General features: G+C 38.9%; 1 long non-coding RNA gene across 1 annotated transcript; it reads right to left on the reverse strand.

The window, feature by feature from the left end:
* Positions 1–5,203: 5,203 nt before the first annotated feature.
* LOC124383396 lies at positions 5,204–14,797 on the reverse strand. The gene is made up of 2 exons (XR_006925268.1): positions 14,486–14,797; positions 5,204–14,351 (listed from the first exon to the last, which is right to left on the reverse strand). It is a non-coding gene; the product is annotated as an uncharacterized LOC124383396 (long non-coding RNA).
* Positions 14,798–24,213: the final 9,416 nt, after the last annotated feature.

Genomic DNA, 24,213 nt, shown 5'->3' on the forward strand with positions numbered 1-24,213 from the left:
TCATGCTCTCTTCCTCTTTTTCTCCCTACATCATTGATGGCTTCTTTCCCCTCCTCCTCATTATTGCACAAGTGTTTCCTTTCTGTCCAGTGCCGGCCATGAATGGGAGGCTAACCCATGTCACATGGCTCATGGCCAGGGTCAGATGCTCCCTGACAGTCGAGCTGTTCCGCTTCGTCAGGACTTTGGCGGCGCTTAGCTATGTCAGCTGCCTGGCCAGGGCTTGGGCACCCGTGGGCATCAGAAAGAGTGCTGGCACAAGACAAGTGTTCAGACCCACTGCCAAACAGGGCGCAGTGCTCCATTGGCTGCCAGGCCGTTAGCCTCACACTCACCGTCTCCCTCTCAGCCCTCTGGTGTGAGGCTGTGCCATCTGGCTTGTGTGGAATCACTAAACTTTATGTAACATTATGTGGCTGAAAAGATCAATGTGAAGATTTATCAGTGTATCACTAATACATTGGTTTTCACATTCAAATTTAGAATAGAACACACATTAGTTACAAAATCCTAGTAACATATGTAAAAAAGTATAGTTTATAACCCACTATTATTAATTTCAGGGCCAGTCCCAGTCATTTACTCACTACTAGGTAATTGCTTGAATTATCCCTACAACTCTGCTTACAAGAGTCAAGGCACACACATTCATTTTCTGTCCTCCCACAATGTATGTAGTCATGTCTGAGACACTTCTGCCTTGTCACATGTACTGAACATAATAAAAAAATTGTTTAAAATTATACACTGCGTTCAGACCCACAACATAACAAAATAGGCTATTGCAAAACATCACTAATTAAAGACCTAATTAACTTTAACCTTTGACCTAAATACTAAATCTGTGGAGGATTAGCAATTTGTGGTCATACGATCTTCCAGTGCCTCTAGTCTCTGAGTAGTAACAGTAGTAACAGTGGAAATTTCCATTCAGGAGGTAGGGACGTGAAATCAACAGCAGGCAGTAACAGGACCATTGTCTTCTTTTAATGTTGTTATTGTTATGTCATTGTTATGAATGATGAGCTGTCATATTATCCATGTTAGTCTGTTTCCCTCCTTTCATGCCATTGGCAGGATGCAATATGGGAAAGCTTACACCTTGATTCACAACACTGAGAGAGTAGAAAGGAAGGGAGGGAAAGAGGAAGCATGAAGTATCCGCCATTGTGTGTCTGTGTGGGTGCGTGCATGTGTGTGCGTGCGCGCGTGTGTGTGTGTTTGTATGTGTCCAAAATGAGAAAGCATTATGAGTGTGTCTGCAAGAAGCCAATCTTTTACCTTGGTCACTGGATTGTAGTGGGAGAAGGGAATGTAGAAATAATATAAAGTGGTAAAAGAAAGTTAATAAAAACTGGGAGTCACTATGACAATCCAAACACCATGTTTGTTACACAATAAATAGAAATGCACAAGTTTGTGGACCTTCATATACAAAATGTAATGAATATTCCCCCTTAATTAATTAACCCCCTTTGCTGTTAAAATCTTCCCTTTTTTGGGAAGGCCTTTCTCTATATTTTTCTTTATAAAAAATATATTTCTTTATTTTTTTTTTACGTGTAGCTGATTGGATTGTAGGCTAAGCACTGATGTTTGAGGAGGTCTTTAGGTGTTCAGTACAGTACTTTTGAGTCTTTCCAGTTATATCCTAGGGGCTTATTTTGTGCACAGGGGCATTGTCATACAGATGCAGGTTTGGGCATCTTAGTTTCAATGAAGAGAAATTGTAATACAAAACTGTAAGACATGTCTATGAGAGGTAGAGCTGCAGTTTGTACTATCTGTTACACCATACATTAGAGGTGTTCATCAGGGTCCCATGGACAGCAAAAAAAAACCTGTCACAGGTGTGACTTACTATTTTTACTGTCATATGTGGGGATTACGTGCATCTGTGACATTAATTGCCCTGGGGAATTTTTAGACACAGTACAGTGTTCATGGGACACTAACTGTCTGTAATCATTTGTCTTCAGTGTTTTAAACTGATCAGGTTGCTATGCTTTAAATTACCTATGTATTTATATTTATGGGGAAATACTGTAAGATTGGTTAGTAGAAAGTATTAGGGGTGTATACAAATTAAAAATATTTGTGGCAGAGAGTGTGGGACTAATACTAATAATTCCTACAGAAGTAGACAGGATTGGGATCAAATAACAGTCCTGCACACCAACCTATGTAATACACCCTCAGAGATATTCTACAGCCTGCTGTTGTCAAGAGACAAACCCATGCCTCTTGTGTTGTACACTCAGTGGGAGGTAGCCAGTGATGCCTACAGGATAATACCATCAATTCTACAGCAGGACAAGACTTGCAGTTTGTTTATGGGGTGTATCACCTATTGAGGCCCCACAGGTAGACTAAGAACTGAGTAATTTTTTGAGAATGTGCTCCTACCCACGCAAGGGGCTGCCGAAGGTACCAAAGTGCCTCACCAATGCCTATCTCTCTGCCCAAAGCCATGAAGTGTGACTCATGACAGAGTTTGGTAACTGGATTTAACAGGTATGATCATGTTGGTCTGTCTGTGCTAGTACAACCAGCTTCCGGTTGTTGATCTTACATAATTAGTATTGTGTTTCTCATGAATCATTTATACTTTTACTAAGGTGTGCACTCACCATGTAAAGGTTTATGTAAGAGTGTCAATTGAAGTATTTAACCATTTTAATAGTTAAATGGCTCTTTTTTTAATGGTTTGGTTTAAATTAACCTTAACCTTATACTATAAGAAAGTGAAATCTTCAATGGGACTGCTGTCTTGATTATAGACAAGAAATTGTTTATTATTGCTAAATTTTGCTTATATCTATGATTGGCTCATTTTGTGGAACAGTTTGAGGGAGGTATTTTTCACACCAAATGTCTCTCCAGCCAGACTGGTTCTCGCTTACAATGATGGAGCCCAATCATCATGGCACCCAGTGGAGCAGATGGATTTGACTCTGGGCAATAGAAATATAGAAACTCTCATTGTCAGTTTGTAATCTGCCCCTGGCACTTGGTGTTTTTATCAGTTCTGTGCTTCAATATGAGTCACTCAGGTACTGAAGTCGAATCCAACACTAAAGCAAGTGCTCATTAGGGAGGGATTTCATTCTGAGCATTCTTGTGTGCCATGGAAAATTGAAAAATAAAATGGAACTGCGTGATGTAGACACTTCACTCCATCTTTTCTTGGCCACGCATTTTGTGTCATATAAACATGTTTAAAAAGAAATTTTTAGACTATAAATTCCACATGCCAAATTTTGCATCGCATTTTACTGCAAATTTACTTAGCTGCGCAGAAAAGGTCAGGGTTGCCTGTGATTAATATATTATCAGTGAATGTTTCATTTTGTGAGATATCTGGTATTAGCTTGTGAGGTATGGATTTGCCTTTGTACATTTTGGTACTAGCTTTCGGCGGTTTTGATTGGATGTGTATGTCTGTGTGTAATAGGAACACTAACACTACTTGCCAGAGGCAAACTATTTCCTGTGCACATGATATCGGTGATGTAAATGAGCTGGAGATCTGCCCAGCACTCTCCACCTTCACCTTTGGCCTAAAATGTGTAATGCTGTGTCTAAGGAGGGGCTAAGGATAAAAGCCAGGCCTCTGCTCTGAGCCTTATTATCAATCCCTGCTGTCGGCTTCACAGAGACCCTGGCAGAGTGTGAATTAGCATTCCACCCCTGTCCCAATGTGCCCTGGAGGACACCCGCTGATGTCATCTTAAAACACTTGCCTCACAAGTTATCAAAGGAGCGATTTAGTCTTATTACATGGCATTCAGAAGTTTACATTACTGAAATGCCTTTACTGGACAGCCTCTTCCTTTGAAAATTCTTATTTTCAGTAGAAGGCATGGCTAAACTTGTGGTTAGAAACATTTTGGAAGGGTTTTACATTACAACTACAACCTTTTTATTTAATAAAGAAAATAACAGCAATTATGTCATTCAAATATTTGTGAATGAGTATCAATAGCTGAAAATATATTAGATATTATAATATTAAATACATTTTATAAATAAAAAAACAATTTATTTATTTATTTATTTAATAAGGATACTGAATTTAATTAGTAATAATAATAATCCCATAGCCTTACAGCCATGTGCACCTCATGGGTGAGGCAGCAGTAAGAGGAAACACCTCAGCCATGGATCAGACGTGACTGTGTCCTCCTTTCTTTCCTGCTTTTCATTGAACCGATTCCAGTATTCACTGGCTGGGCTGATCGAGGGCCCTGTACTGAGCACCCCCATGACCACCTGCACTGCTTCTACATTCCTTCTGTCCAAACAGTACAGTGAAGGGAAGGGCCATCATTGGAAACACCTGGGCTTGTTCATTAGCGCATACCCTGCTGTCCTGGCCTTGTGCTGGCTACCACTAGGCATAGGCCATTTCAAAGCACAAAAGAATGAATGACATACGGCACACACTTGCAAATGGGGAGCTTCCACTTAGTACCATACTGTTTTCTAAATTAACAGTGTTCGTTTAGGATCTAATGGGAAGCATAAGCGCCAAGGTGTTTACTGATATTTAGTTATGTTTTTTCTGTTTATTGTTTTTGTTGATTAGTTGCCTTGAAAGGCACAGTATTGCTTAGTAACGTTATAAACAAATACAATTTCACAAGATGGATGTAAATTGTGGAAAATATGTTATATTCAGATATAATTGCACTGAAAGTTGGAAATTTAAATGTAGACAATGCTGCTGAGAAGAACAGATCTGTGCTTCTAGGAAGCCTCAATACTGTGAATGTCTCTTTTAGACTACTCAAGAATCCATGTATTTGTAGAGAACTTCATCCATGTTTGACTGTAAGCCTTTATATAATTTAGAAAATACCACAGACTCCCAGTGAGGTGGAAATGGAGGGCAAATTATTGTTTTGTGTCAATAATGCTATTTTTTTGTCACTGATTTTTCATTCAGTTGGTGTGTGAGAGAGAGACAGAGACAGTGCCTCAGTGTGTGTTCTGGGAAAAGGACCTTCCAGATTAATAATGGTGATAAGGATAGAGCACACTGTTGTCATATGCAGGATTCTATTTTTGTCCTTAGCAAAATTTTGACAGTCTGTCAGGAGTGTGCTGCCCTACAAATTTCATCACTGAAACCATGTGTGTTCAAATAGAATTCTCTTTCCTGTATAGAATCCTCCAAGAAATAATGAGAAATACTCCAGTGTATGTTTCATTACTTTTTTATTGTGTTCTCACATTTATTTTAAACAATTAATAAGAGTTGGTTACTTACCTATTCATATAATGGACTGATGAGCATTGTTGGCCAGCCTGAAACCCAGCAGACAATGTAGCTGTAGATTGTACCACACAGAAATCTACATTGTATGCCAGGTTCGGGACAGCACAAAAGAAGTCATCATTCGCCCTCGCAAAGTGATGGGCTTCTGCATGTGCAAAAGATTCACATTCATTATTTCTCAGCCGTCAGCAACTGAAAGCATTCACACAAACCCAGCCACTATGACAGCCTAATCACACAAAGAATGTGACATCTTGCCTTGTCCTTTGTCATCAAATCACTCAAACTGCATCTTCAACAGTCAGACAAGAAACAATGGCTTGATCCATTCATCGGACAATACCACCATGTCAAAACAGAAGTCTGAAATAATTTCTAGTTGCTTCAACAACATTGTTGCATGCAGAGTGTGTGTCAAATTATTTAGAGAAACAATAAACCAGAAACACAATAAACTAATGGAGATGTATGAAGAGGTCAAATTCTGAAACACTTTTGGACAGTTAAATGAAATAACGTGAGCCAGGAAAGCCTTCCAATACAGAGAGAGCGCTATTCTTTGAATGACAGCACAAAGTCCACATGCTACACAATTGGAATGGAATGTGCCAACAGGAAGCGCAAAATGCCATCAGAGACCCAGTAGCCAGATGTAGCTGCTGATTGCAACACAGGATCTACACTGACTACTGAGCAGCTCATGAGCAAACCAGTATAGCACAGAAAACAGACTTCGTTGGAAAACGAAATCATCTTCAGGGCCTGTTCATCCTCGCTCACTGAGAGAAAAGAGAGAAGGTTTGGTGGTTAGAATTTGTGAACAGAGCCATTCTTTCTTAATGCAAACATGCACAGAGGGACAACAGTAGGTGGAGGATAATTTTATGATGGCCATTTTAAGCACACTGTTAAGGCTTACAAATAGCTCTTATTCATCCCCATTAGCCTGCAGACAAGTATGCATACAAAGAGAAGCTGTGATTCTTTTAAGCATGAAGCACTTCTCTTAACCAGGTAGACAGAGCATTTTGTTTCAGTAATACTTTTATTCAGATATGATAACATAAGTGAGTGAGTACGTGAAAGTTGGTGAAGGCTATGATTCCAAACAATGGACCAAGTTTTTGAACCCTACGACTCCTAGGACTCAGCAGTGGGTGAAGTCTTACTCACTAATTACCCCTTGCACATCTAACATACATTTCCTAGTACATTCAGTAAATCCATTCATTCATTTATTCATCCTAAACAACCACTTTATTCTCTTTAGGTTGTGATGGGTCCAGAACCCATTCAAGGAACACTGGTAGGAATACATCCTGGAAGGGACACCTTTGAGAAAAAAGGTATGCCTGACTTGGTGTACCAAAATCTAGTTTTGTTCAAACAGTTTAAGACAAGCTGAATCATGTAGACAGCTCCACATCCTCATTAATGGCTCCAGCTCAGCATACCTGAGACCTTGTGACCATTTGATCAAACATTCTTGGCCAGCTGATAGTCATTTGACTCAAATTTTTCTCTGTTATGGAAACTGTTCCCACCCATGTGCCCCTGTCTAAATTCTAGAACAATGTCCCTGCTAACTGTCAGGCTCCAGAAAACCGAAACTAGGGAATTCTGAGCATCGAAGTTTAGAGGCGCTCAGTAACATACTTATACCACATGGCAAAAACAGATTCAAAAGTAAGAGATACCATATAAGTTGCACAAATATAGCTATAGGGCTGGGTTTTTAATAATTAGGTTCCCAATGTGCTAGGGCAAACTTGTTTTGAGTGCACAGGAAATGGGAACTTCAGAGTTGTCACTTTAGAAATGCTGATGTAAAAATTGCATTGTTGACTGAGTGAAATCTGTGTTAAGACACTGTCCACCACAACAAATACAGTTACAATACACATTATTAAAAGGAGAAATGATCGAGCCATACTCCTATAAAAAAACACTTTAAGCAATCAGCTGAAATATGTGCCAAACATCAACAAATTGGATCTTTTCCGTGTGTGTGTGTGGTGGGGGAATGGGGGAAAACATAGCCTGATGTTTTCTAGGGAGGTATTTGCTTCTGGCTGCTACACTGTTGTATGCCCCAGGAGTGAGCCACAGTCTCAGTAATGATCTGTAGCCATCAGGCACATTATGGAACATTCCATTCATAACCTTCCAGGTCTAGTGATCACCTCAGGAGAGGTGCAGACAATACAAGGAGAAAGAAAATGCTAAAGGGCTTCAGGGGGCTATCCTATATAAGTCGATTTCTAAATTGCTTTCCTAGATTGTACAGTAAGTGCATAGTGAATTAAACCCAACAAATCAATAGTCTTCAAATTACTTCAAAAACCTGTAGTATAGTTTAATGTTCAGCGATTATATCTAACCTTAAATTACTAGATTAAGTTTGTAATTTTATGACATTTTACCCCCCGCACACACACACAAACACACACACACACACACACACACACACACACACACACACACACACACACACACACAAGGTTGAACAATAATTGAGTGAACGACATTTGCAGTCTGTACTAGATTCCAGCATGTAATTTCCACAGAAGGTCTAGAAATTGGTAAAGAAAGAATACAAAAATAATATAATATATAAAATGTTTCACTGTTCTTACCTAAGAGGTAGAAGATGGCATAATCAGATATGAAACTTGAATGTGAACCCTCCGAACCTGTAAGAAAGAAAAAATATATAGATGTATAGTATACTGAAAAACCCAATTTCTAAATACGATATCAATACTACCGGCACTTATTTATTTGGTGATTTCCTTTTAGTGCTTTGTAGACAGTATTGAGAAATAAGAAAATGACTATCATGATTTTGAAACATGTCAGCTTTCATGTTCAGTAGATGATGCTCAAACTAATCCACCAATACTCCACCAGTACTTTATTGCGAATGGGTATGTATGTATTACCAAAAGCCTTTTCCTCCCAGCATCTCCTCCCCCACTATAGGATCCACTGAGAAGCAAACAATAAGCTAGATTATTCAAAAAGGAGTCATTGTGGAAGACTTTGATAGTGCTGAATTTTAACAATGTTAAAGCCATAAGGATTTGTAGATAAATACATATAATATATATAATATATACATAAACACATTTGCATTTTTACTACCAAAACCCCAACTGTTCTGGTCCTCATAAATGCATACTGTGAACTATTTGGAAAGATCAAATTATGCAATACTATTAATAGTATTGACTGTCTGTAATGACTTCTTTGCTGGCAGTGGATCTATTGATGGTGGAGTAGATATCTGGCAAATCTACAGCTTGCTTTCTGGGTGCTGCTCCTCACTATTTTTACTATCATAGCTTTAGGGCTAAAAATGGGAGGGCATGGTTTAGACTGGGGAGGGGGTAATATCCTTGCTGGTATGGCTATTCCTAGAGCCCCAGCATGTTACAGTTGATGTGGGTTTCCTCTAAGATGCTTGAAAGATGACTGGGCCTGACCACATCCACTTCTGAGCAACAGCCGAGCCCCTGACCAGAGTTTTGTCCACATGGTCTGCCACCCAACAGGAACTGAATCATTGCCCTTACCCACCAGAGTAGGTGGGGCACCAAGTGGAGTGGAAAGGAGTAAGTATGAGTAAAGGGGTTTGTGTGAACCTGTTCCTGTTTGGGTGCAAAGCTAGGGTTACATGATGCAACTTTTATGCAACTTTTGTTATTTGCAATACAACTGCACTTAAATTACAATTCTACCTTATGCAATTCACATTAGGCAATTTCCAATCAGTGATCTCAATAAAGCCAGATATAACCAGGTAGACAAGTAAATAAACACATTTGTGGAGAAAGTATGGCTTAACATCTAATTTGCCTGACAAAATGGCAACTGGTGTCACAGAACAAAATCACATAAATGTTATGTATATTTTTATAGATGTGCACCATTAACAAGACTTGAGAGAGAGGCTGATACTCGGCTTATGGTTCTTTTTACTTGAAATGACATGGTAAGATAGCATATACTTCATGAATTAATGCACTAACACAACCTACTGCCTGTCAAACCCTGTGTTCATTAATGTTCATTGCAGCTAGAAAGAGGTGAAAACTGTCCAAAAATGATATTTCCTTCACACTCTAATCAGCAGTCCTGCTGACATAATCACAACTAGCCCAGACACATTTTTCCTTATGAAACCATACCAGAAACCTCTACACTTCTATATCTTTGTCAGCCACTGTTCACATTCTGATTAAAATCTTTTTTTTTTCTAAAGACCCCATGTTTTCTGCCAGTTTCCTGCCCCCATGTAGTAAGCAGCATGAAAATGTCAGTTACCGTTGTGACTTCCTCTGAAGATACACTCTTGTTGCCTTAAACATGCCTATATTCTGAGAGCTACCGCACAAAAGCGGGTAGAGATTTGAGGAACTTCATGGGTCAAAACACAGATGTATTACCTTCATGATGAGGTGGTCCCCCTTACATTCCAGAGGCTAATGGCTTGTTTTTAAAGTCTAATTTAATTTGAGGAAGAGTCTTCAGCTGCAAAATGCCTGATGAAAGGTCAAGTCTGGGATCCTTGGTCTGGACCTCATCAGAGGCTTGTAAGAGATTCATTTCACTTCACTTATATTTACTTGCCCTACACAGAGTGTGGGCATGCTGCTGATTCTCGATAATTTCATTAGCTGATTGCTCAAAATTTGGGGAAGTGAGGGTAATTGATTCTGACTAACTTAAAAAAAGTTTCCAACCCCCAAGTAAGGTCTCCTTTAACCTTCAGAAGGCATGGAATACAAGAAATTCTTGCCATTGAAAAGAGCAGGCTGAAAGGAGGACAGTGACATGAATTTGCCTTATGGCTCTTTAATGCAGAATTTACTACGGCAAAATGTCTCTGGGTAGGCAAAGTTCAAGGTAAAAAGAAAGCTTTAACCACTATATGGAGCACACTTGGTGTCAGCCATAGAGGCATACACACATGCATACTGTAAATACACATGCTCTGCCATTCAGGCTGAGACATTCACAGTCACGGTCGACTTCATTACCACAGTACTGTTGAGGCAATGCCTCATTTCAGTATGCTGGAAGGACACTTACACACATACACTGGACGGAAGTGCAAAGGATTTATGTTCTTCAGTGTGAATAACTCTCCGAGCTGCCCTAGGTCCAGCCGTGCTCTTGAACCATGCTCAAGTGTATAGCATTACATCTAAATGAAGGACGATAAATTCCGTTCCATTAGAGCCGCACAACACTCCTTAAAATAGCCATAATACTCACTCTGTTTAGGAGCACACTGACCCTCTTGCTGATGTCTGAACCACTTCCACCTTCATGTGCACATCACAGAGGCAGTAATGGCTCCAACAGGAGCATCAATAATCAGCATTTTTAGAGCAGTGCACACTGCTGAGTTTTTAACAAAACATGCATTCTGTATGAACAACCATCCCTTGAGATGCAAAATCGAATAGAGAATACTGTCAGCTTTTATATACTGGATATGAAGCAAATTGTATTCATGGTCCTCGTTATACAAACTTGTGAAACATTTAGAGGGCATCTGGACAATTCATCTTGAATAAAATGAATGGTTTAGTATTTGCCCACAACTCATTTGAAATGTGTAAAATGTCCAGAAATGTGTGAATCAGAGACATAACCAGGCATTGAATTTGTACCAAGATTTGCAGTTCCTAATTATTTTGGGAAGGTGTTTGTGTTTTTCTTTAGTCTTTGATAAATGAAGTGCATTTTAATGTGATTGATGACAGGAATGTTCTAATCATTGCCCCTTTTGTTTCAATAAGTTAATTTTTGTTGGGAAGAACATTGAAGCACTTGAAATGAGCAGCTGAAATGTTTCTGAAGTCTCTATATAATTCAGATAAAAACATTTTTTTAATAATGCTATGCAATTAATATTTTTTCCTCCGTTCAATTCTTAAAGTATTTGTATACCTTAGCTTTCTATAAGACCTGAACAGAAGTTGTATGTTCCTTATTGCAAACTGTATTGTCAAATGTACCACAGGTTTTCTTTAAACAAACTGCTTTCCTGCTTATGTATATCTCACTGTTTCATGCTGGATTTGAACAAACTGTGTGGTTCAACAGTTTTTATTTATATTTAAAACAATTCTTCAGTTATTCACTTGTACTCTGCTGGGTCACCTGCCCAGGTAAGCTTACCAATGTATACGTCCTTCCTATCAAGATAAAAAGCAGTTGCTTTTTTCTTTACTACACAGTTACAAAGTATATATAAAAAGTAATTTTTTGTTTATAAGTTTCACTCAACATTAAATGTGATTAAGCTTAAGAAAAACATTGGGCCATACCCAATATGCAAATTTATGCTGAGGAATAAAAATTTAAATTGGAATGACTGGACATGGTTGTTCCCAGTTCCAAAGATTCTCCTGTTCCATGGTGTGTTTCCATTTGTGGAGTCACTTTCTGAACAGCCTAGATTTACAGTTCTGTACACTGTGTGCCCAGAACGGGAAACACTGCCCAAATATGGGCATGGTGACACACAAAAAAAGGTGTGTGCGAGTGCATGCCCTCCCATTACCTGAGTACACACGTCATGCACACACCCTCACATTCACACAATCACATCTACTATAATATCTCAACTGTCATTAACGACAGCAGTGATGTAAGGAGATAGAGTCGGCAGGGAATGCAAGTCTGTTATAGAATGCTGGTCTTAACTCCACAATTCAAGCTTGTGACGTCTGTTGTGTAAACAGACCAATGTAAGCTCAATGAAAGAAGCATAATCTGATCTTGCATCTTTTCTGGAATTGCACAAGTTATACAAGCTTTCCCTGTGGAACATGTACGGTAGCGACTGCACAATAACGTACCTAGTGACGTACTTAGTGCAATTATACACACCCCTTGGTACACGTGTTACCTTACACTCTCCTCCCAGGTGTTACATGCCAGCTTATGCCCAGCACCTTTCCATCAGCCACTCCTGCCTCCGTGAGGGTATGTGTAAAATGACATAGCTAGTGTAAAAGTTGTACACTATTCTCTTCCTTACAAAAAATAGTGATGATTCACTACAAAGTTCATGAAACTACAACTTTGGCAAGTCTAATTAAAAAAATGGAGTCCCAAATCAGAGTGCCCAAATCAGCATATACATTTTTAATGCCGCTTATAAAGTGTCACACTGTGTAAGTAATACTTGAAGTAAATTTGAGTTTGTTGATTATACCAAATGAAACCAACATTTGGTTAGTAACTGAATAAGAGTTCTGTTTAAATTTAATTGTAACACTAATTTGCTATGAAATTGTTATTAGAGAGAAGTGAAGCCATGTTCTGGGTCTGTTGTAATACTTAGAGTGACAAAAATGTGCCATTTTGTGACTTTTACACACTACTTGCCTTATATTCCATATGGCAATCCACAGAGAGCACATCCTGAACAGGCCTCATATATGATAAGAGTGTGAATAGATCTTGGCACAGATAAAGGGAGTGGTTTGGGAGTGGTTAGTATTATATGAAGCTAAAGCACAAAGGGTGTGTGATGGTATGTGAGGCTGATGGCAGGAGGGGGCCATGGAGCTGCACCTTCTCGTGAGAGCGTGCTGCATGCACAGAGGTCAATGTTTGACCGGCGCATTCCACATTCTAGAGGGACAAAGTATCAGCCCAACAGAAACCCGCACACACCCTCCCCACACCCACACTCTTAGTCTTCCACTTCCGCTTGGAGCCTCCAATGGTGGCCGCTAGCCTTGAGGTCTAATTTTAGGGTGGCTATTGTGTGAGCTAGTTTCCGGAAGGAAAATAATTAGGTTAGTGTGTAAGGCAGCAGTTTAGTGCTCTTTGCACCTTTATAGTGTTCTGTCACTACAGTTTTTAAAAACAGGTATACATTACTATTACTATTCTAATCAAATAGATCTCCTTAATTAGAAATGTATAGTTTTGCTATAACTTAACCAAATTAAATGTTCTGATATCCCTGGAATTTGTTCTTTGGAGGCAATGATATAATTTCCTGAGACAAAAAATTGCTGCCAGTTAATTCTGACTTTAAAAAGGTCGACTTTATGAGTTTACTCTGGATTCTGATGAACAACAGCTGGGCAAGAGGCCAAATCCAGTGTGCCTGTCTACGTAAATGCTATGTGCATTCAGTGACCACACACACACACACACACACACACACACACACACACACACACACACACACACATATACACCAAAAGCTTTTGGTCCAGCATCACCCTAACAGCTGGTCAGTAAGATAAAAGAAGGAACTGTAAGACTAAAGACCGGTAACTCCACCCACTGACTGACCTCTCATGGGCTAAACAGAAAGCCTGTCATTTGATTAGCGAGGAGCAACTGACCAATCAGCGCTGGACTTTCTTTAGCCCATTCATTCATAAAAAACAGCACTGTGCTCTATAGGACAGTGTGTGCATAGTTCCTCATTCAGAATTCACTAGAAGCAGCCACAACTTACTCAGAAGGGGGACATACAAAGGGAGAGAATCTCATGATTGCCACCAAGGGGAATTCCCCTCTAATTTTTTTTTTTATAGATTAGCCTGTATAAAGAGTAGCTCAAATTATTCCATACAAAAGCAAAGACAGCATAAACCGTCATACCACAAAAAACTAAATGCAGACCTGTCTTCCATGGCAGCACAAGAATCAGTTTCAGTTACCATAAAAGCTATCCTCCCAGTAACGCCTCATGTGACATGTTGATTAAAAAAACGAACCCTTATAACCACATAAATCATATATATTCACAAAAACACTAACAAACCAAAAAACACACGCACATGTATACAATAATATAAAGCAGAATTTCTCTAATAATTGTTTGTAATTTGAACATTTCTCAGACTAGTTATCTCAAATCTGCAAACAATTTCTCAATTTTAACATGCACCATATGATATCCATTAGTAGCCAGAGCTTTCTGTCCCCCCCATCTTGTTCACTTACCAAGTCTGGTGAACGGAGTATTTCCTGATGCATGAATGCTGCTTGCATGTGCCGGGTCTCAGTCTTCTCCTTGTTCAGCCTTTTCAAGAGCCACAATCACAGAGAAACAGAAAGAAACACACAGAAGAAAAGAGATCAGATTCACAGCATGTCAGCGAGCCAGAATTACTGCTGGAAAATAAAACAGAGCTTCGTTCAGCTCAAACATATTACCGGTGTTCTCCATATGATTTACAGCTTGAAACTCTTTCTCTCTTCCTTTCTGTCTTTCTTTTTAAGTCTGTCCTTTTTTCTTTCCAGTCACATTCTTCAGCGGCTAATCAGTAACAGTCTTAAAGTGACAGTAACATTGGTGATAAAAGCTGTATACGTCAGACCATAGGTGGCTTTCCAGATTCAGCTGCGACCCTTCCGCCACTCAAGCCTGAGCTGACTATCACTGTTATCACTGTCATCGGATTTAAAATCCTCGCCCTCACTCTCTCACTCTGAGTTACTCCCTCTCTTCCTCTAGAGCCTCCCCTCCTTCTCTCTCTCTCTCTCTTGCTCGCTCGCTCGCTCTCTCTCTCTCTCTTTCTCTCTCTCTCTCTCTCTCTCTCTCTCTCTCTCTCTCGTCAAGCGGTTATACACTGCAGACTGACTCCCAGAGGTCCTATAGCTGGCTTTGAGGGGCTGAGCATTTCTCTGGCAACCTATCACTGTTCAGCACAGTGTCCTGTTTCAGCGCTCAGAATTGAGAGGTTAGACAGAGGACACCCATTCAGAAAAAATGAGTATAGTGGGAGGAGGGGAGAAAAGCAAGCAAAGCCGGCTAAGAACGCCTAGGCTATGCCGCGGATCCTAAACAGCAGGAAACTCCCCTGCTTGCATGTCTGTAAAATGGTCAGTGTCTCTAAATAAAGCAAATGTCTGGCACTCTTTAGTTGCTTCCAGCATATTCAATGAACCTAATGAGGCTTTATGAACTACAGCCCAGCTTTCTCAAAGGGAGCCCCCAGAGCCTCACATGCTGTCTACGACAATGTGCAGCTGAAGAAATAACCTCTTGCAGTGTGTTAGTACTCCACAGACATCACAGTCTTTCCATAAAATGTAACATCTGTTGTGTTACCCTCGGAAAAATAGAAACAAGCAGTTTTCACATTATTCAGTGAGTGATACTAACATGAACCCTCTTAAGTTAGCCACTGGGTAAGAGTATTAATAATAACTCGTTGTTAATAATAATTCATGAAAGAATGTACAGAAATTGTAGAAATTTGTGAAAAGGCGACAGATTCTTTTCCCATTCATTTTCCCAGTCATTTTCTAATCCTTCTGATAATAGGTCCAACATATACACTCTATACCAACAGGATCGTTATGGTTTATGGAAATTCAACAAAGGTGAGGCCACAGAGCAAGTTTGCTTTATGGACAGGTAATGTTGTTTTCAGTAGTGGTATAACCGCTATTACATCTATAACATCGTATCCCCTTTAATACTTATGCCCATTCTGATCGCTTCATCTCCAGCATCAAACACTGCAACCAGAAATATCAAAAGTACCAATTTTTACATGGGCTCTGGAAAACCATACATTGTACCAGGGCTCAATGCAATTTTTTTCATAAACTCAACTTTTACCTGGACTAAATTAGCAACGAGAAAGAGAGTAAGGGAAAAATGACCAATCAACCTGCATGTCGCTCCCTCGACAGTTGTGTGGAGACAGCGGCACTGAAACTCCTTTTAAACTCCCATATTTGTGTTGTTAGTCACCAGGAGAATGACTGAGTCACCCCTACGCACTGCCGGTTGGGCCAGGCCCAGATCACACAACCTCTGATTTACCCTCTCAATTCCTGTTCAAAATAATCCAGTTCTGTCCCAACATAAAGTACACAAATACCAGACCACTAACCAACACTGGTGTCATATCACACACACAAACAATTCCTCACACACTCTAATTTACTTCACCAACCTCATCCACCATTGATCTTTCAGGACCGTTAGCTAAATAAGATCGTGGATAACCTATCCACACATATCCACACATTTAAGAAATAAGATTTTGAGCTCTACTTTTGCTATTCAAGCTGTATTTTATCTCAGATTTTAATTTATGTGGATTTGTGCAATTAAATGTTTCCATTTTATTAACCAATTTAACCAATATTTTTGGTGTTAAAAAGCAAGTTTCTTTAGTCAAATATATATTCAAAAATATTTTTAAACAACTGTTGTTAGAACATAAATATAAATAAAAAAAACAATTATAAACTCTTTATAATCAATGTCGATATAAACACATGAATCTAGCTAATGCTAAAATATCTTGTGTTATTTTAGTGAAAAAGACGAGCTTTCATCCTATCAGTATAGATCTCTCTCTTCACTGCCCATTTCTCCCTGGCATTATGTGCATGGCAGACGGTGTGTGTGTGAGTGTGTGTACTGTGTGCATGTGTGTGTTTGTTATGTCCCGCTGAGGCAGTCTGGATGGTCCAACCGAGCTCACCGCAGCATAGACAGCTTGTATTGAAATAGAGAAGAGGAGGTGGCGATGAATCACACATCGTAACGTGTCAGTGCGTCATTTTCTGCTTTTCAAATTGGTGTGCTTGTTCTTGCTCATTTTCTTGTCAGTGGGCTGAAGTTTAGTGACTCAGGAGCTTTGAAATGTAAGTACAGAGCGAGCTGGAGCACTTATTGTTGTTAAAATCATGTGCTTCCTACTTGTTTCATTTAAAGGTTGAATTACTTCCAGAGGAAGAAACACATTGCTCCCACTTTCAAAATTATCTAAACTACCTTAGATATTAGATAATGACTTCTACTAACATACACATGTTACACTGTTGCTTGTGAGATCAGTGACTTAATGGACTATTACAAACGTACTCTTTCAGAAGGGAGTTCACAATATGTAAGTTAATAATTGTGGAATTACAGGACTTTTCTATTTAAACCTACAAACATCTATGAAATACTTAAAATAATGTGGGTTTTTTAAACAATTTTATATATAAATATTTAACATTATTAAAATATTTGTTATTTTATTATTTATTTTGTTATACCTGAACTGTCATATACTTTTGTTTAGAGACAATAATTTTTGTTTACATGCTTTTGTGTATTAACTTCTTTAAATTAGCTATAATAAAAATGTGTTTTCTAAAAATTATTTAATTTAGGGGTTAAAATGAGCTTAGCTATATTCTCATTTTATTATATGTTTAAAAACTGTTAGGATTGATTATCAGATTGCTAATCATAAGTAAAAACCTATGTACTTTAGATATATCATTTTTTGCAAATGTAAAACCTACTCATTATTATGCCTTATATTATTAGTTAAAACTATGTGTTTTAGTTTTTTTTAAGGGCTGATTTTCTAGAAGACAAGAAAAACCCTCATCTAAATTAGAAACAGGGTAAAACAGGTCAATTTAAATGCTGTTTAGATTTAATGACATCCTGATTAAAGCTTTAATCTGGACAGGGTAACATTTATACTACACTGAAAGACAGGAACGCTGCTATCTTTAAACAAATAATGAAGATAAGAAGCTCTCACTGGAATACAGATGCATTCCTGGCATTCTTCACTTGTAGAAGGTGCAAGCCTTGGCTGCCAATAGCTCCATAAAGGTAAAGATTAAAGAGAGCCTGAGACCCTACTGCCTTACCTCTCAACTTCACCAAGATAACTTCTGTTTATTAGGAAGCATTAGAAGCATTTTGCACTTTTGTATATTTTCTATAAATAAATGAATATAACATAATATAGTATAATACAATACAATACAATATAATATAATATAATATAATTACTAGAAAAGTAAACATAAATTTGTACATTTTAATGCTTTACATTTTCGTAGTAATTAGGACTAAAACGGTTCCTCAAATAACTCGAGTAATTTTAATACAAAAAAAGCATTGAGGCAAATTATATTGTGTAAATTATATATATACATTGATTTGTTTAGTCCATTTAACTAGACACAGAGCACCGTGTTTCCGCACAGACCATTATTAGTGATGCAAAAAAAACGCTAAACTTTGGACCACTCTGGGGTCTCAGTTTTAAACATGGCATATGCACAAAACAGGGGTGAAGACTTTCCACGCAAAGGTTGTGCGTGCTGTTTGTGTCGCCAATTCCCCTTCAGGCCTTCTGTTTTCATGTTGTGTGTACGCAGGGCTCAGAGTTTAATCTGAGGTGCGCACTTTCCCCCATCAAGTTTTATTTTTGTAAATCACAACCTTTGCGTGAAAAGTGGCGTACAACAAGTTATCAGCTTAGTTTTGTGCAAACACCACATTTATAAATGAGACCCCTGGACAGGAAAACACAGAAGAACAGAGAGAAAAAAGAGAGGGGTGAGGAAAAGATAGACCAAAGAACACAACAGAAAGTTTCCAAAATTTAAGATAATTTAAAACTAAAACACATAAAGAAAAGATCTTACAGTACATTTACCTTTTTTGAAGTAATTTGAAATTGATTTTTATATTTTTATCTATGGTTTTTATATTTTTTTCTATGATTTTTATATATTTCTTTATATATTTGTATTTGAATTTTCATGTAATATGGCAATTAAATGCACCAATGGGTTTAGTTTTCACAGATTGCAATTTCAGCAATAAAAATGGTTTCTAAAAATGAAACAAATTACTTGTTGATTTTAAGAGACTTGTCTTATTTTCTCTTGTATGTTTAGTATTGCTCTTTATTAAGTAAAAAAATACTTCGGTAGAATACTCAATTACTAAAATAACCAATAGCTGCAGCCTCAGTAAAAGTGCATTATTATGCTTACTCATCAAAAGTCTCCCTTAAATTCAATAAGTACGTATTTAGACATAAGCTCAAACACTCAATTTTGTTTCAACACACACATTTTATGAGTGATAATCATTGATCAGCACCCCAGCAGTCACATTCCTTGATGGTACAGAGACATCCTAACCCGAGTGCTTTACATAGTGTAGCAGCCAGTAATAAAAGCAGGTCACCACATCAAAAGCAGGGGAAAAGTGCCTGGCATAGTGGCCATGCATTCAGAAAGAGTACACATCCACACATGACTTGGCCTGGCCAGACTGAGCAATGTAGGAATGTAGGCAGTCAGCTGGTAAAAGACGTCAGGATGATGAGGTACCCCCTTCCTCACTCCTAATCGAGCTGGCCTGCTGTGCTCACCTCTGGCACTCTGTCTATATTAGGTGGCTGCAGAGCTGGTGTTCATAGAGTAAAAGCAACAAGACTACAACGTCATGGTCATGCTGGCAAGGCATGACTTCACAAGCCTTATCAGCCACATATATGCCATTCTTGTATTACATTTCACCTCGCACACATGCACACAGCCACAGGCCTGTCTTTTAAAGGCACAAAACCTGCCACAGGGATGCCTGGTAGCTATGCCAACCATGTGTTTATAAAGCTGATAATAAGAAATTTGTCCAGCAAATAGAGGAAAGTGTAACCCAGCTAGGAGAATGTGAAACATTCCCACTGAGGAAATGGGCAGACAATTAAAACTGTATTATCATTACTGATTTATAGCTGTGATGATTATTATATGCATTAGGACTCACATGGATACTGTTACTCTTATTTCCAGTAGTGCTGGCTATTAATACTGGATACATACAGTCTTTTTTTTCATTCATATGTGAAATCTGAACTTTTATGAAGTAACCAAATTTTTAAAAAGTATTGTCCAGTTACATATTACAAATACAACAGATATTAAATGATTCATCTCTCAGGACTCTCTATTATTAAATAACCACCATTCTGAATAATAACAAGCAATTAGCATGTATGTTGTTAGGCAGGGAGTTATGGTCCTTATTTACTGTCCCTTGTCACCGGTGATGGCTGGGTTTCAGGTAGGAGTTGAATAGTGGGTGGAAAAGAGTGTGAGAGCATTTAATGGAGCCTGCCCGTCTGCTCCTCCACCCCTTGGCTGGCCCTTTAAAAGGTGTCAGATGAAAAGCAGCTGAGATTGTTGCTCGTTCTCATTCTATCTCGCCCCCTCTCTTTAAGCTGCGCTCACTTGCTAGCATCCTGCTTTCACTCGCCCCCTCAACACCCACGTTTTTTTCCCTCCTTCACTGCTTCCCACACACTCCCCACACCTCACACGCACTCACTCATTCTCACCCACATACACACACAAACACACCCAGGCTGCCGTCCTCCAGCCTGCCGCCTCTGGCTGTCCTGGTTAAATCAGGATGCAGGACCCCCGCCTTGATTCTTTCTGACCCCGGCACTCTCTACACATTTACATCCTGGAAGTGGGTTGTCCCCACTATAGCATCAGGTAGCGTGGTGCCAGAGAGACACAGCCAAGTCAGCTTCCCTGTCCTCCACCTCAGCTGAGTTGGCGATTGGAAAGAGGGAGCAAGAACGGCAGCAGTTCACACCCTCATCCTGGAAGTTCCGACCGTGATCTTTATAAACATTCCATTCTCCCCAAGCATGCTGAGCAGGGTTTCCTGCACTCAGAGCCCAGCCCCCAGCTGGTGTGCTCCCACCCTACCCAGCCTAGACAAGGGGACTCTTTCAGGCACTTCCTGAAGAACCACCTTCAATTATCTTAGCTGCTGGGCCGGGGAGAAAGTGCTGATGTTATACAATGCCGATAAAGCTCCCTTCGATTCATTCCCCACCAAGCCAAAGTGGCGTAATCACCAAGGGAAAGCGATTACACTGTTTGGCTTGGCTAGCAAGCCCAAGGCCATTCTGAACAACATAAAAGGTGACAGAGGAAGGGAGAGACAAAGCAAGAGAGAAAAGCAGGAGAGCAGACTAGAAAAAGAAAAGCAAGGTGAAACAAAAGAGTGTAATAACTTGAATCAGACAATAAAACATGAGGGAGAGAGAGAGAGAGAGAGAGAGAGAGAGAGAGAGAGAGAGAGAGAGAGAGAGAGAGAGAGAGAGAGAGAGAGAGAGAGAGAGAAGGAGAGAGAGATCAGTGGGCAAGAATGAAAACAAGTAACAGAGAACGAGTAAATAAAGAACTGAGTACTTCTTTCTAGCTCCTTACAGAGCTTAAGGTAACAGAAGTTCAGTTTTCTCCAGAAATAATACATCAGAGACATATGTCCCACACTAAGTTTTGTCCTTGTGTCACTGAGGCGCCTAGCCCATATCCTTAGTAGTCTTCCTGTCCTAGTGCATTGTCTGTTTTTGCCCTCACATGTGATTGAGCATGAAAGCCAGACCTCTGTGATCTGGTCACTGTCTCTATCAATGTTGCATCTGACAAGACAAAATGGCTTCTTCACACTGATATTTACAATGAATTTTTGCTTAACAGACATTATCTATAGATCCATATTATGCATTGTTGTTTTCCTTGTACTTTCAAAGTGAATTCTTCCTAAAAGCACAATTTACTGTGATCGACAATTAGTGATATATTCAATAAAGACCAAAAACTCAAAGCAAAATAAAGATGTGAACACACAATCATATTAAGGCAACAAAAGTCTTCTGCTGAAAGACAAATGTGTTGCCAAGTAACTGAAATAAAGAAATATGTGATGTCTGACTCATGGCAATTCCCCTAACATGTCTAATGCTGCTCTCTTGAATCAACACAAACAGTCACTAGTCATAGGATGAGCGCAGTGGATATGGCGACATCAAAGAGAACAAAGATAAGCAGGGAGAAGTGGAGAGTATAATACAGAAGAAAGAAATACATGTGGAGCAGAGAGGAGTGGAAAAGAAGCAAGAAGGAGCCAGCAAAAGGTGTGAAAGGAGGAGAAGATGACAAGGAAGGGATGATATATTAGGAGAGAAGAGTAAAGGTGGACAAAAGGAATGGGATTATAGAAAAAAGGAGGAGATGAAAGCAGAAAACCGAAGATGAGAGGGCCGAAGAGGAAATCCGAATATAGGTGTAAAGAGACAACTGTACATAAAGAGGAGAGGAGAAAGAAGGAAACTAAATGGGTGGAAAGCAGAGGAGGTGGAAGCAGAGGCTCAGAGATGATGGGTGGCAGGGAGCTGCCCTGTGTAGGACTGAAGGAGGATGAGTCACAGGCTTTCTGCCCACTTATCCACCCACACACACCCAAATGTGGGTGTGAAAACACCGGGCTCAGAGCCTGTGGGCCTTAAACTCAAGACGCGTCTGTCTCTCTTCCACTGCCAGTACATGTACAGTTTCTACCCACAAGCTGAGCCTGAGCCTACATTTATGATGTCCTTGAAGAAGAAAATAAAAAACAAGCAAAATGGACACATGGGATAATGTGTGGGATAACACTCTTTTTAAGCTTTTGTTTTTGATGTGCATGTGTGTGTGTGTGTGTGAGAGTACATGCATAAGTGCATGCATATCAACCTTTGAAAAACAATATGGATTCATCTTAAATTTCTTGAACTTATCTTAGTCCCTGATCTATTTTATAATAGAAATCATTAGGGCTGCTGGACAGTTCATGTGAGACAGTCTGTTGCTATATTTCTTTTCTCTCTCTCTCTCACACACACACACACAAACAAACAAACAAAAAACCTAATAAATCTGTGACCCACTATACATCAAAAGAAAACACAACAGTTTTTCTACTAACACACTAAACACATCCCTGCCTAACAGTTTCAATTAATCTACTTTTCTACATTTAGCATATTGGCATTAATTGTATTAATCTTACCGTTGTCTGGTGATCCACATTCACCATGGCATGACAGCACCTAGAAGAGGCATGAAAGTATCTACAATTACTGATATATTACAAATTCATTATGTCTCTAGAAACCTAATGCAGTGTTAGGTGGTAATTTATTATTGAGCAATTTGCAGAAACTCTAAGTGACTAAATTCTCTAAGTGACATGACTGAGGGATAATTTTGTAGAAATGGATTGGCTTGATAATATTCAAAATGAGACAGATTGCTCATTAAAATATTTCACATTTGTGCGTGTGGGCGATAACTAACAGCTATTCTTCAGGAGCTCACATGGTCTCTAAAGATGAGCGATTTAATCAGAAAAAAAAGAAAAAATCTCAAATCACTGCCATAATTGCATTACATTTATTTTCAGCTGAATTACAAGTATATCATAATTATACCTGTTATAAAAAAAGCAGATAGAGTGTACCTGAATTCAAATTCATGTACAGAATAAGGCTGTAAAATACCCTTTATTGTGATTTCAGGCTCAGTACCTTTCTGAACATAATTTAACATGAAAATGTAGCAATTTTAGGCCTGGTCCCATAATAAGAAGGATTTTTGGTGTGCAAGTGGGAGTGTGGTACTAAAGTAAGATATTCTATATTATAAATTACTGGTATTCTTATTATTACATGAGTTGAGGCACTGGATCCATTAGCAGCTCTCTCAGGGGAAATGTGACATGTCTGACAGCGCTCATAGACTTTGTAATTGCAAGCCAATCAGATGTGATATTAGCAATTGTTTCAAAACTGACTTGCTTTTTGTGTAAGATTAACTGCTAGGTAGGCGTTATCATGAACAATTTCCAGAAATGGTTCACTTTCAACAAAAAAAAGGGATTCTTTTATAAAGGCAATTATAGAACAGTGATAATTTAAGCAATTTACATGGCTCTGTGCCAATCAGAAAATATTTCCTTTTGTGTGCTACTTAAATTATGTGGCAACCTTCAAATATTCTGCATTTTTTCGCTATTGCAAGCAATCAATACACTTAAAAAGTGAAGTTGATTTCATTTTGCAAGGTTTGTTTACTCTAATCATATTTTGCAACATTATGGTGAAGACAGTAATTAAACATGGCATCCTAATTTAAACTTAAAAATAATTAAAAACATGTTAAAGAGGTAAACAACAGGTGGAACACAGTGGGAGCTTAATAACTCATATATGCATGTAGCATTTAACATTCTCACAAATAAAAGACATATGTTTCACTGTAGGGATGAT

Source organism: Silurus meridionalis, chromosome 3 (genome assembly GCF_014805685.1).
Source record: "Silurus meridionalis isolate SWU-2019-XX chromosome 3, ASM1480568v1, whole genome shotgun sequence".
Classification (NCBI taxonomy): Eukaryota; Metazoa; Chordata; class Actinopteri; order Siluriformes; family Siluridae; genus Silurus; species Silurus meridionalis.